The 12,380-nt window shown below is 43.2% G+C and overlaps 1 protein-coding gene across 2 annotated transcripts in view; it reads right to left on the bottom strand.

The window, feature by feature from the left end:
• The window catches only part of SHROOM2 (shroom family member 2), a 181,228-nt gene that overhangs the window by 138,269 nt on the left and 30,579 nt on the right, over nucleotides 1-12,380 (bottom strand). The window lies entirely within an intron of this gene.

The following is a 12,380-nucleotide window of genomic DNA, read 5'->3' as shown; positions in this document are numbered from 1 at the left end:
TACTGAGGGTTAATGGAAATGTTCTAGGAGAAGTAAAACCTACAAGCTGGAATAGATCCCACTTCTCGTTATTTTGGCGCAGGTAAAATGTAAAAAACAACTATGATTCCTGGGCTACTTGTGTAGCTGCTGGCCTCTGGAGTGGAGGATACCTTGTGGATTTTCTTCAAGTACCAGCAAAGAAGAAGAGATTTTAGTAAATTTCATCCACTCCACACGCTGCGGAAATACACTTCCAACATTAAAATTGCAACACCAAGAAGGACAAGCCTTAAAATTATGCAAATTGCAGAAGGTGTCACAAAGATCTGCAAAAACGGATCAAATTTTCAAGCACCTAGCTCCAATCTGTGACAAGTGGGAGGGGCATAAAAGCCAGATTGAAAGCTAAGTTTTTTTTAGCCACATGAATACTCAAACATCAGATCAAGTAGTGTGGCATGATTATGCAATGCCTCCTGTTCATCGACCTGCCAGTTATCGCCACTTGTCCCAAACTAATAAGGACAGAATCCTTGAATGGATAGACTTGGTTTATCTCTCCGTTTTCCAACAGGACAACGGAGAGGCCGCTGGTTGCTTGTGAGCAGTCTGTGTGGCATAAACATGCTACCATGGCTTCCAGCATCTCAGGACTTGTCTTCCATCAAGCACATTTGAATGAAAGCCAAAATTAGGTGTGGATCATAAATGGAACCAGAATAACGGACAGCTACTTTTCTGGTTTTACTTACAAAAATGCATAAATAAAAACCTACACGTGTTGTAATAGCCTAAAAAGATATTAATATACATGTTATGGCAGTCCTCATTTGAAGGGGTAGTCCGGTAATTTCAAGTTATCCACAGAACAAGGGATAACTATTCGATCAATGGTGGACCTACCGCTGGGATCCCCACTGATCGCAAGAACAGGTACAACTTCGCTTCCCCCCAAAATGAAAGGAGGTTGGAAATGTACACTGTGCCGCTCCATTAGTCTATAGAAGATCTCCCAGAAATAGCCAATTACTGTACTCTCTATTTCTCCCAGTCCGACAGAAGTACTGGACCGCTTTAATATCATAAATGTTTTTGCATCAAGGAATCTACTGTGATATCACAAGTGGATTTCAGTCAGGTAAGGCACTGTGACATCACAAGTAGGCTTCAGATAAATAATCTGCTGTGACATCACAAATACGAGTCATTCAGCTAAACTGCTGTGACATCACAAGTGTGTCCATCGGGTAAGCCACTAAGCAGATTCAGACAGATCATCTCCTGTGACTTCACAAACATGAGTCTTTGGCAAGTTACTGTGACATCACAAATAGGTTCCAAACAGATAATCTGCTGTGACATCACAAACATGAGTCATTAGGTAAGCTGCTGTGACATCATGATTAGGTAAACTACAATGATATTATGAGAGTGTTCCTGTCAAGTAATCAGCTGTGACATCACTACTAGTTTCAAGTCATTTCAGGAGTGGACATTTCATATGTGGCATAAAATTAGCCTTTTGAATTCATGTACTGGTCTTCCAGAGACCCTCTGTTGATGGTGCCGGCATCTGATCATACAATAAAATACAACAGATGTACTTATAGGGGTTCTCTGTAATTGTCATATTAATGGCCTATCAACAGATCTAGGCTAAGCGCTCCACGAGTGTGAGTTCATAGGACACATTGTGGCTAGGCGCAGCTCGGTCACATTCTATGAATGGCGCTGAGCTGCAATACCAAGAACAGCCACTATCAAACGGCTGGCACTGTGCCTGGTAAGCCGTAAGGAGTCCAAGGCACTCATCGCAGCTCTGGTGAGTACCAAGGCTTCCTCAAATAGGTGGTCAGCATCGGTGCCGGGATTCGGAAGACAGGCCATTAGTATGGAAATTCCGGGAAACCCCTTTAAAATGATAATTTGGGATAATAAAATGCATAGTATCTGATATTTTAGTAGCAGTTATTACACTTTCTACTTGGCATAGTTACATGTTTTTCATTTACATTCAGATCTATGGATCTTATATGTTCTCCCCTGTGTTGGTGTGGGATTCCTCTGGGTACTTCGGTTTTCTCCCACTCTCCAAAGACATAGGAAACTTAGATTGTGAGCCCACTGGGAAAGACGAGTGATGATACACCTATTTATCATCTAATATCTATCATCTATCCAATATCTATCATCTATCTAATATCTATCTATCATCTAATATCTCTCTCTCTATCTCTTATCTAATATCTATCTATCTATCTAATATCCATCTATCTATCTAAGGCCTCATGCACACGACCGGTGTGTGTTTTGCGGTCCGCAAAACACAGATGGCGTCCGTGTGCGATCCGCCATTTGCGGAAGGGCACGGACAGCCATTGATATAACTGCCTATTCTTGAGTTATATTTTTTTGTGGTGCCACGTAATGGAGCAACGGATGCGGACAGCACACCGAGTGCTGTCCGCATCTTTTAGGGCCCCATTAAAGTGAATGGGTCCGCATCCAAGCCGCAAAAACTGCAGCTCGGATGCAGACCAAAACAACGGTTGAGTGCATGAGGCCTTATATCTATGTAATATCCATCTATCACTATCTATCTATAGATGTAGATATCTATAGTGGGACAGAGTAAACAGAGTTTCTTATCGTGTCTTTCTTACCATTTGTCCACTCTACGTTAATGAGAAAAGTCTGCAGTGACCAACATATCGTATTCGCCGTGTTCTGCTCCACTGAGCAAATTGCAAAGCCCTAGAATTCCATTCCTCAGCCGCCGGTAGAAAAATCCCCCATGACACATGAGGTTACAGGATCAACAGCCCCATACTGAGCTATTTAATTACGTACCCAATCCCTGGAAAGAGACCACAAGTTAATGTGCTCGCATTCCCAGTAAACTAGGGTTCTGTGGATCAAGGTAAAGCCATACTCCCTAAAATACTTCACATACTCTAAATATTTCTAAAATCTGTCCTTACAAGTTGGTTGTATACAGTTTTTCTACCGGCATCTATTCTACCTGATACGTAGTAGAATAAACGCCCGTAAGGCTGGGTTCACATCCCGTTTTGAGCCATCAGTCAGTATCCCACTGTATAGGCCTACGTATTCACTACCTTCCCTTCCCACTGAATTATTTTGCAACATTTAACCCCTTCCACCATAAGCTGGCAGAGACTCCAGCTGCACTGCTTATGGTGGAAGGAGTTAAACTGTCACAGAAGATCTCTGAGGCATCAGTTTAAGGGTAACTGCGCCTAAACCGCACCAAAATCCGCAATTTCTAACAGCAATTTTTTGTGTGTATTTGACGTGGTTTTGCCGCATATCTCATCATTCATAAGAAAAACGCGAAATCCGCAGCTAAAACCACAGACATAACCGACACACTGCAGATTTCTAAATCCAAACAGCAGGTCAATTTCCGCACAGAAGACATCCACAATGTGTACATGTCAATCTCATACACTTTGTTGGTACTGTACTACGCTGCGTATTTTTTTCGCATTGCAATTCGCAAAGAAAAATTGTGTGTATTCGGCAACGTGTCCAGGTCCCCTAATGGAAGCTAGTGACAGATGCCATACAGAAACATCCACCAACCATAGGCTGGTACGGCCTCCGGATCATTGTCTTCACAGTAGGCTGCAGGGTAGAACAGAGCAGTCTACTACGCTATTCCACACTGGTTTTTGCAGTATACTGACGTATACCAGAGTCTGACTAATGAAGCTTATATATCATGGTATAAATTACTGAAGGGTTAAGGTTAGCAGGTTGTGTAGGAGTAGGGAAGTGACAACTACTCTGAGCAGGCTTCATGTTTAGGGCATGTTCACAAATGGTGAATAAGTTGCTCATTTTCTGCTGCGGCATGGGATGTGAAATTCACATTTCAAGGCCCAATGCACATGTCTGTATTCTTGGTCCATATTGGATCCGCATTTTTTGAGGATCACAAACGGAACCATTCATTTCTCTGGGTCCTCAAAAAAGGACAGCACATAGATGTCATCCGCATCTGTGCGGCCAGCCACAAATTATAGGACCTGCCATATTCTTCTCCGTTTTGCAGTCAAGAGTAGGCCTTTTCCTATGACCACATCCATATTTTGCAGATCCGTGACTTCCAGAACCCAAAATTGATAAGGTTGTGTGCAAGAGGTCTATTATAGTAGCAGCACAAAATCGTATCCAAAAAAATAGGAGTACCATCATAACCTACCACGTCTGGAACATCTACTCTTAAGTTTATTTTGTAACATTTCTCTATTCATTTAATACGTTTATAAATGAATTGCCGGTAGTCTGCAATAAATGTTCACCTGGGCGTTACCAACTAGGGGTGTGCCCCTGCAGTCTGACACTAGCAATACCGATTCGAATCTGACCAAGGACAACATCTGCATGGAGTTTGCATGTTCTCCCCATGTTTGTGGGGGTTTCTTTCAAGTACTCTGTTTTCCTCCCACACTCCAAAGACATACCGATAGGAAACTCAGATTGGGAGCCCCATTGGGGACAGTTTGATGCTAAAGTCTGTAAAGTGGAACATGTCAGCGCTATATAAGTGCATTAAATAAAGAAATAAAAGGGACCCACACCTATCTGACGTTGGTGACATGCCACCAATATTTGAGATGGAAATACGGAACCTTTTTGAGCAGAGTTGCCCTTTACGTTGACATACAGTTTTAGGACCCTTTTACATTACTTTTCAGAGATGTTTTAGGAAGAATATAAAAGCACATATGGTTCGTTCACTTCACAAGGGCATACATTCCATGTAAACTATCAGATTGCATCATGTGTTTATTATTTTGCAGCAGTCGCTTCCAAGCCTTGTTATAATGAGATTTAAATAGGGGTTGTGTATGCAACAAACCTAATAAATGACCGGTTGCTTAGCAGCAATGTCACTTGAAACTTTAATTACGGTAAGTGCAACAGCACTACATCACGTACGCTGCTATACCGAGGTTTAGTAAGGGCTACACAGAGAGCAGAGCAACATGCACACTAACGTGTGCGGCCTGTATTGGCATGCAAACAGTGGGTTCCGCAATATACGAGCACCGGCCATGTGCGCTCTGTATCACGGATGGGGACCCATTCACTTGAATAGGTCCGCAATCTGCAAGACGGAGTGGTGTGGAGAGGAGTCACGGAGCAGAAGCAGACGGAAGCACTAAGGAGCTCTTCTGTGGGATTTCGGTCTCTGCCTCTGCACTGCAAAAAAAAATAGAACATGTTCTATTTTTTTGAGGCGTGAACTGAATCTTGCAGATCACGGACCCAGACCTGTGCAGTGCAGATCACTATTTGCCCTTAGGGTTAATTCACATGCGACAGATTTGTTGCAGTAATTTCTGCAACTGAAAATCAGTTCCATTTATTCAAATAGGGATCTTTTGGCCGCAACCACGTGGTTTTCAGCAAATCTCTTTCGGAGCAATGGGACGGTTGTAAAATTTTCTGCCACAAATATGACGTATGCGAGTTCCCCCTCACTTTATGGCAAAATAACTGAGGCGGGCAGATTACCGGTTTTGTATGCACTCTGTTATACATTGTTAAATGGCGGGTAAACCTAAAAAAAAAAACACCCATACAACGGCCCAACTTTCATAAATGAATAGTACAAGTGAATATAATGTCTTGTTCTCCAGTTATCAGCTCTCTTCTTCCTCCCCTTTTCCTAAACTAACATCCACATTAGTCTAAAGTTGATGACAATGGTTGAGTTCAACCAAAACAAACGTTCTTCAGTTGAAATTTATCAAGGATTGTTTGAAAATGATCTTTCATCCATTGCCTGGTTTTATTGGATATGTATGGGCAGTTTGTATAACCGTAAATGGCCAATATGGACTAAAATTTGTATGATCGTGTATGTGAAATGAACGTTCACCAGAAGTTTGTTTGTTCAACTGCTCTTCAACCATCCACCAACTTCTATCTAATGTGTATGGCTACCTTTAGGGAGCACAATCTGCTGTCTCCATGTGTATTCTATGGACAGACATCATTACAGCTGGTGTCCACTTACCACCTCAGGGACAACTGAGAGTTGGAGCCTGCAGAGAAGAAACTGCTAAAAAAAGCTGGACCCAGGTCATACAGGTCAGATATACTTCTCTCACATGAGAAGTCATCTGAAACAATAGATGACATTTAGTAACAAGCAAGTGATTGCCAAACAATGTTTAGAGATCTAATAGAAACCAGCTGGGGATTGCAAGGTCAAGCAGTTTTTCAGCCACATCACAGCCATGTCTTGATTGTCCACCGTCCACCACATCTGCCAATCCACTCTAAAATACTGCTATATCAGTTGGCACTACACCAAGCTTGGAAATGTTAGCTTTTTCAAAGTGAACTTTTTCAAACCGAACACAAGGGACTGATTACACTTCAATTAAAATCCATTATGGGGACCACACAGAGGGAATTGTTTCATACAATGTGGTCCATGAATGCCATAAGATCTAAGAAACAAAAAGCTAATAAAGTGTAATACGTTCCTGTAAAGCATCCGTATTACAGTTGGCCCTCAATCTACAAGAGACAGGTGTACAGTAATTCAGTTTTCAGGCAATAAATACTGTATACCACACACGTTACCCCATTCTCCACCAATGCCCTAATATATTAATCAGCTGCTTTCAACTATGGCGAACCACCAGTTGTAGATGAAGGTATTACATGACACACAGGGACGGACAAGCTGCTGTAAAACTAGGAAGTCAGTTTGATGTTCAAGTAGGCTGGTGTTCACATTCTGACCACAATATGTGAACTCACCCTATGGCCAAATGCACACGAAAGTTTTTTTCTCCCGTTTAGGCCTCATGCACACGACCGTTCAGTTTTTTGCAGTCCGCAAACCGCGGATCTGCAAAAAACGGAAGCCGCCCCTGTGCTTTCTGCAATTTGCGGAACAGGGGCGGTCTATTGTAGAAATGCCTATTCTTGTCCGCAAAACGGACAAGAATAGGACATGCTATATTTCTTTTTTGCGGGGCCACGGAATGGTGCAATGGATGCGGACAGCAGTGCTGTCTGCATCTTTTGCGGCACCATTGAACTGAATGGGTCCGCATCAGAGCCGCAAAAACTGCGGCTCGGATGCGGACCCGAACACCGGTCGTGTGCATGAGGCCTTACGGGCCGTTTTTTTGCGGAATCATCTATTGAAAATGTTATGCCCAGCCCAATTTTTTCTATAGAATTACTGTATACTGTATATGGCATACAGAAAAATGGAACAGATAAATGGAACAGAAACGGAAACACAATGGAAACAAAAAACGGACCGCAAAACACTGAAAAAGCCATACGGTCGTGTGCGATAAGCCTATTAGTGAACTGCTAGATTTGCAATTTTCTTAATATACAGGGGACAAAAGAAGTTGGTTGTACAATGTCCCACAATATATAACAGCTAAATAAATAATGGGCAATAAAATACATTTAATAATACGAAGTGTCATAAAAGGGTATTGTAGCATTCAAAAAAAAATAAGGACATCATATAGTGGAAGATAGTCTCTTTCTACCAAAGCTAGAACCAGTCCTGTACCTAAAAGGGATTCAGAGATCTCCCCATTCATTACTGCAATAGATTTATATCAAGCTGACAGCTTAAAGGGGAGTGTCTTTTCTGCTGCAGGTCAGGAGGCGTGTCCATTCTGTTGCAGCTCTCTCCCCATCACAGCTCAGGGGTGTGTCTTCTCTGCTGCAGCTCAGGAGGCGTGTCCCATCTGTTGCAGCTCTCTCCCTATCACAGCTCAGGGGTGTGTCTTCTCTGCTGCAGCTCAGGAGGCGTGTCCATTCTGTTGCAGCTCTCTCCCCATCACAGCTCAGGGGTGTGTCTTCTCTGCTGCAGCTCAGGAGGCGTGTCCCATCTGTTGCAGCTCTCTCCCTATCACAGCTCAGGGGTGTGTCTTCTCTGCTGCAGCTCAGGAGGCGTGTCCATTCTGTTGCAGCTCTCTCGCTATCACAGCTCAGGGGTGTGTCTTCTCTGCTGCAGGTTTTTCCCTGCAACTGTCCGAGCTTTTAACAGTAGATATGTCTTGTGGCAGTTGAAGGATGGAACTGAGCATGTGCGACCACCTCAGCAATCTTACTGAGGTGGACAGAGAAACAAAAAAACAAATAGTAGGTGGCACTATACAGATTTTGTTGAGTAACTCAGTGAATAAATGTAAAAAAAAAATGAGCACTTACAAAAATATTCAGATCCAAGCGCTGGTTTGGAAAATGTAGAATATTTTTTATGGAACAACCTCTTTAAAACAATCTGTGATCATCAATTATAGGGTGGTGTACTGCATAGCCGCTACCGCGTGGGGAAAACGCAACCAAAAGCCTGAGGTTCCTGCCATCTGCAAATTAATTAAGTGGTTGCTAATTGTTAATGGCTGCGCGGTTTGCCTAAAACTATGGGGGTCAATTGTCAAACTGGTGTAAAGTAGAACTGGCTTAGTTGCTTATAGCAACCAGACTCCACCTTTCATTTTTCAAAGGAGTTGTCCAAAATGAAAGGTGGAATCTGATTGGTTGCTATGGGCAACTAAGCCAGTTCTACTTTACACCAGTTTAATAAATGACCCCCTATGCGTCCATTAACAATCTGCACCAACAAACAATTCGTGTTCAGCTCCACTACTTTGGACACCACCCATAGAGGTAAGAGCCTAATTGATAAGTTGGGTAATGGAGGAGGCCACAGGATGACATAAGGAACATGCTCAACTCCTGGTGAACTTTGCGAGATATGCTTAAAATTAAAACAGGATTCCAAGACGTCATTTTCCCAAACTGAATAAACCCATTTTGGCAAATAAATACGCATTCTCGGAAAGAGAGACAACCTAAACATACATCACTGGCGAGCAGCCATGTTTATAGCATTATCATGCACGCTACCATCTGTCCAATAAACAGATGGCAGTGGTACAGGCTTTGTGCATACCTATAGGCTTTACCTAATATAAAGAGAATTTTTATTTCTAGATTTGACAACTTGACCAGGAAACGGCAGTATGAAAAATGTATAATCTTATAGTCGGCGTCAGGGAACAACTGGAATTTTTTTTCCAGGATGCGTGGGTTTCACACACATTGAGGTAGATCTAAGAAACAGTCAAAAGGGAAAACTGCATTTTGTTGCCCGTAGCAACCAATCACAAAAAAGCTTTCACTGCTTATAGGGCTCATGAAAAATGAAAGCTATGCTGTGATTGGTTGCTACTGGCAACAAAGACAGTTTCACTTTCAGGTAGTGATCATAAATCTGCCCCAGTCCTATTTTTACTTGGCATCAATCGTATGTCTATTGGGATCAATTTAGGGAATGTTCATACGGTTTTTGAGCGTGGAATATGGCGAAGACTCCAACAACTGCTAAAAATATATCAATCTTTGGCCGTACACATAAATCAATTCTGAGGATTTCTAATAGAAAGGTTACATTATTGTGCCGTTGGTTTTAAAGGAGTTTTCTGAGATTTTTTAACTTATTACTTGTCATCTGGATAGGTCATCGGTAGGGATGAGCAAACTTGTGTTTTCAAGTTCAGCGTACAAGGTTCGGGTTATCTAAGAATTCCCTAATGGATTCCACTATCACAAACCATAACTTATGGTCCGTGGTAGCGGAATTCATAATGGAATTCTTAGGTAACCCGAACCTCGTACACAAGTTCACTCAACACTAGTCATCGGTATCTAATCCGTGTGGGCCGACACCAGGGACCCCCGCCCCGGCCTTCTCCAGCGGAGAGCGTCACAGACAAACCTTCACCCTGGCTGTGACGCGCTCCGCTGTGATTGGACAGCGCTACAGCCAGGGAGAAGGAGACGCCCATTGAGAAACGGGGCCGTCTCCTCCTCCCTGTACCGATGATACTAATTTACATACCAGGTGGGAAAAGTAAAAGGGGGGAACGGAGTGCTGCACAGATAAACTAGTAAGTGACCCTACACAACCCCATACTTATTTGATAATGTCTGGACCCATGAAAGGTCCTCTTTAAAATTTGATGGTGGTTTGCCTTTAAGAACAATATAGTAAACACCAGGTCACCAGTAAGCACGCGCGTGAAGCAGAAATGCACATGGACATACCACACAGCTAGGGTTTTACTATGCTGATATCATACAGAATGTATGCGTATCACACATGTCTAGCATATCTAGTTAAACAGTGTTATCAAAGCCAATACATGATAAATACAGGACCTACTGCATAGCAGATGACTAGAAGCCACGCAGCTTAACCGATTTCAGCGTCTTATACTGTATTACATTTTTATCTCTTCACTATTGCCATAGCAGCTGAGCAGTTAAACCAGAGTCTGTGCATTTAATCAAGCCGGTACCTAAACCAGATGGCCCCTGCTAGGTCTCCACGAGCCCCCTGCAGACTGACGCTGCCCTCCGCCATGCAATGCTTTATGGCCCCTCCACGCTCACATCGCTTATTTAATTCTACACACGTTTTCATTTTACGGACTTGTAAAACTGGTTTAAATCACCTACAGGATTACATGTTTTAAATTGTTAATGAAGCCGTTTTCTAGCGTGAGCCTGCTTAAGAATGTAGAGGAGGCCGCACGCTATTCACTAAAGTAAACATGTGGGACTAGCGCGCCTTTATTATTAGCCTTTCTTTATTTTATATTAAGAGTCCATCTAAGACCTGCCTGCCACTGTAATAGGAACACAATCAGAGTGCAGAACCTTTACCCCTCAAAGGGTGGCGCTATACAAACTCACGCATGGGCAACAACAGTTTGAATGCTCATGCCAAGTTTAAAAGTGCTGATAAAAGGCTGTAAATTCATCGATTTTACTAGGCCAGTTAGAACACGTGTTTCCCTTCTGTGATGCTGGGAGTGGGATCTAGACAGAATCAGTCTCCTTCCCCCTCTGGCAGCAGACAATTATAAAAAAAAATTCCAGTACACATTCAGATAAAGTCTTCTCAGCTATACTAGAGGCATTACTGACAAGCAGGGCAGAAACCTATTTCTAAACTGGCTGTGAGCAGAGGGGCTATGCATGCATGTCCGCCACCATTGAGCTATTTAGGTGAGCGCCCATATTGCTACACACCGGGTGTCCCCATACTATTGCAAGAAACCGTCATAATTCTTGGTATGTAAACAGAATTGCTCATTTTTATGATCGACAAAACTAATATGATAATCTCTGGTGGTAGGCCCTCTTTAAAAGGAGTTTTCCTGTACTGCAGTAATGATGGCCTATCCCTAGAATAGGTTATCAACAGATCAGAGGGGGTCCAACTACCCGCACCTCCAACAATCATCTGATTGCAGACCACACAGGGCACCGGAGCCAGGCACAGTTATGTACACGGTGTAGTGCCTGGTGTTTGTAACTCCGTCCCATAAAAAGGGAGAGAGCTGCAGTGACTAGGCATGACCACTACATGGCGTATGGAGTAGAGTTTGCTTCCAGTGCGGTGCATGCTCTGCAATTAACTCATCAGCTGGGTGTCATATTCCCGTTTACCCGATATTGACCAACTTAATTGACAGGGCTAGGCATTATGACTAACTTAGCTCTTTCAATCAAAGAAAGGGAGAAGAGGTGCACTAAGTGACTTGGGCCCGCCCTCGGTGCACTTAACTGCTCATCTGCATATGGATTAACAGTACTTTTCTCTAGAATGAAGCTACATATTAATAAGGCCTCATGCACACAGCCGTGGCCCATATTGTGGCCAGCAAACAGCGGGTCCACAATATGCGGGAATGTGCTCCCCGCATCACGGATGCGAACACATTAAAGTGAAGCAATCTGGAGCTGCGGTGCGGAACAAAGGCATGGAACCTCACGGAGTGCTTCCATAGGGTTTCAGTCCGTGCCTCTGCACCGCAAAAAAATAGAACTTGTTCTATTTTTTTTTTGCAGTGTGGACTGATCACGGGCCCATTCAAGCTGAAAGGGTCTAGATCCCTCGCAGTATATTTCGGTCCCCAATGCATGGACTGGCAGAACAACGGCCATGTGTAAGAGGCCTAAGTATCATTGAATTCAAGAAATTTGGTCAGATTTACCAAAACTTGTTTCTGTTGCCCATAGCAACCGGCAGGGCCCAGCTTTCATTTTCCCAGAGCAGTTTAAGAAATGAAAGCCGAGCTCTGGTTGGTTGCTATGGGCAACAAAGTTTTCATTTCAGACGAATGTAATGAATGAGGCACAATGGTGAAGATGTATCAACGCTGGTGTAAAGGGAAATTGCAGTGGTGGACTGGCCATAGACCCTACAGTGAAACTTCCCAGTGGGCCAATGCCCCGGGGGGTGCCTAGTCACTTCTTATGGTCACTAGCCAGATATGTAATGATATGACGCTCCCAGAGTT

The sequence above is a fragment of the Bufo gargarizans genome, chromosome 3 (genome assembly GCF_014858855.1).
Source record: "Bufo gargarizans isolate SCDJY-AF-19 chromosome 3, ASM1485885v1, whole genome shotgun sequence".
NCBI classification, from domain to species: Eukaryota; Metazoa; Chordata; class Amphibia; order Anura; family Bufonidae; genus Bufo; species Bufo gargarizans.
This window is presented reverse-complemented; position numbering and strand designations above follow the sequence as displayed.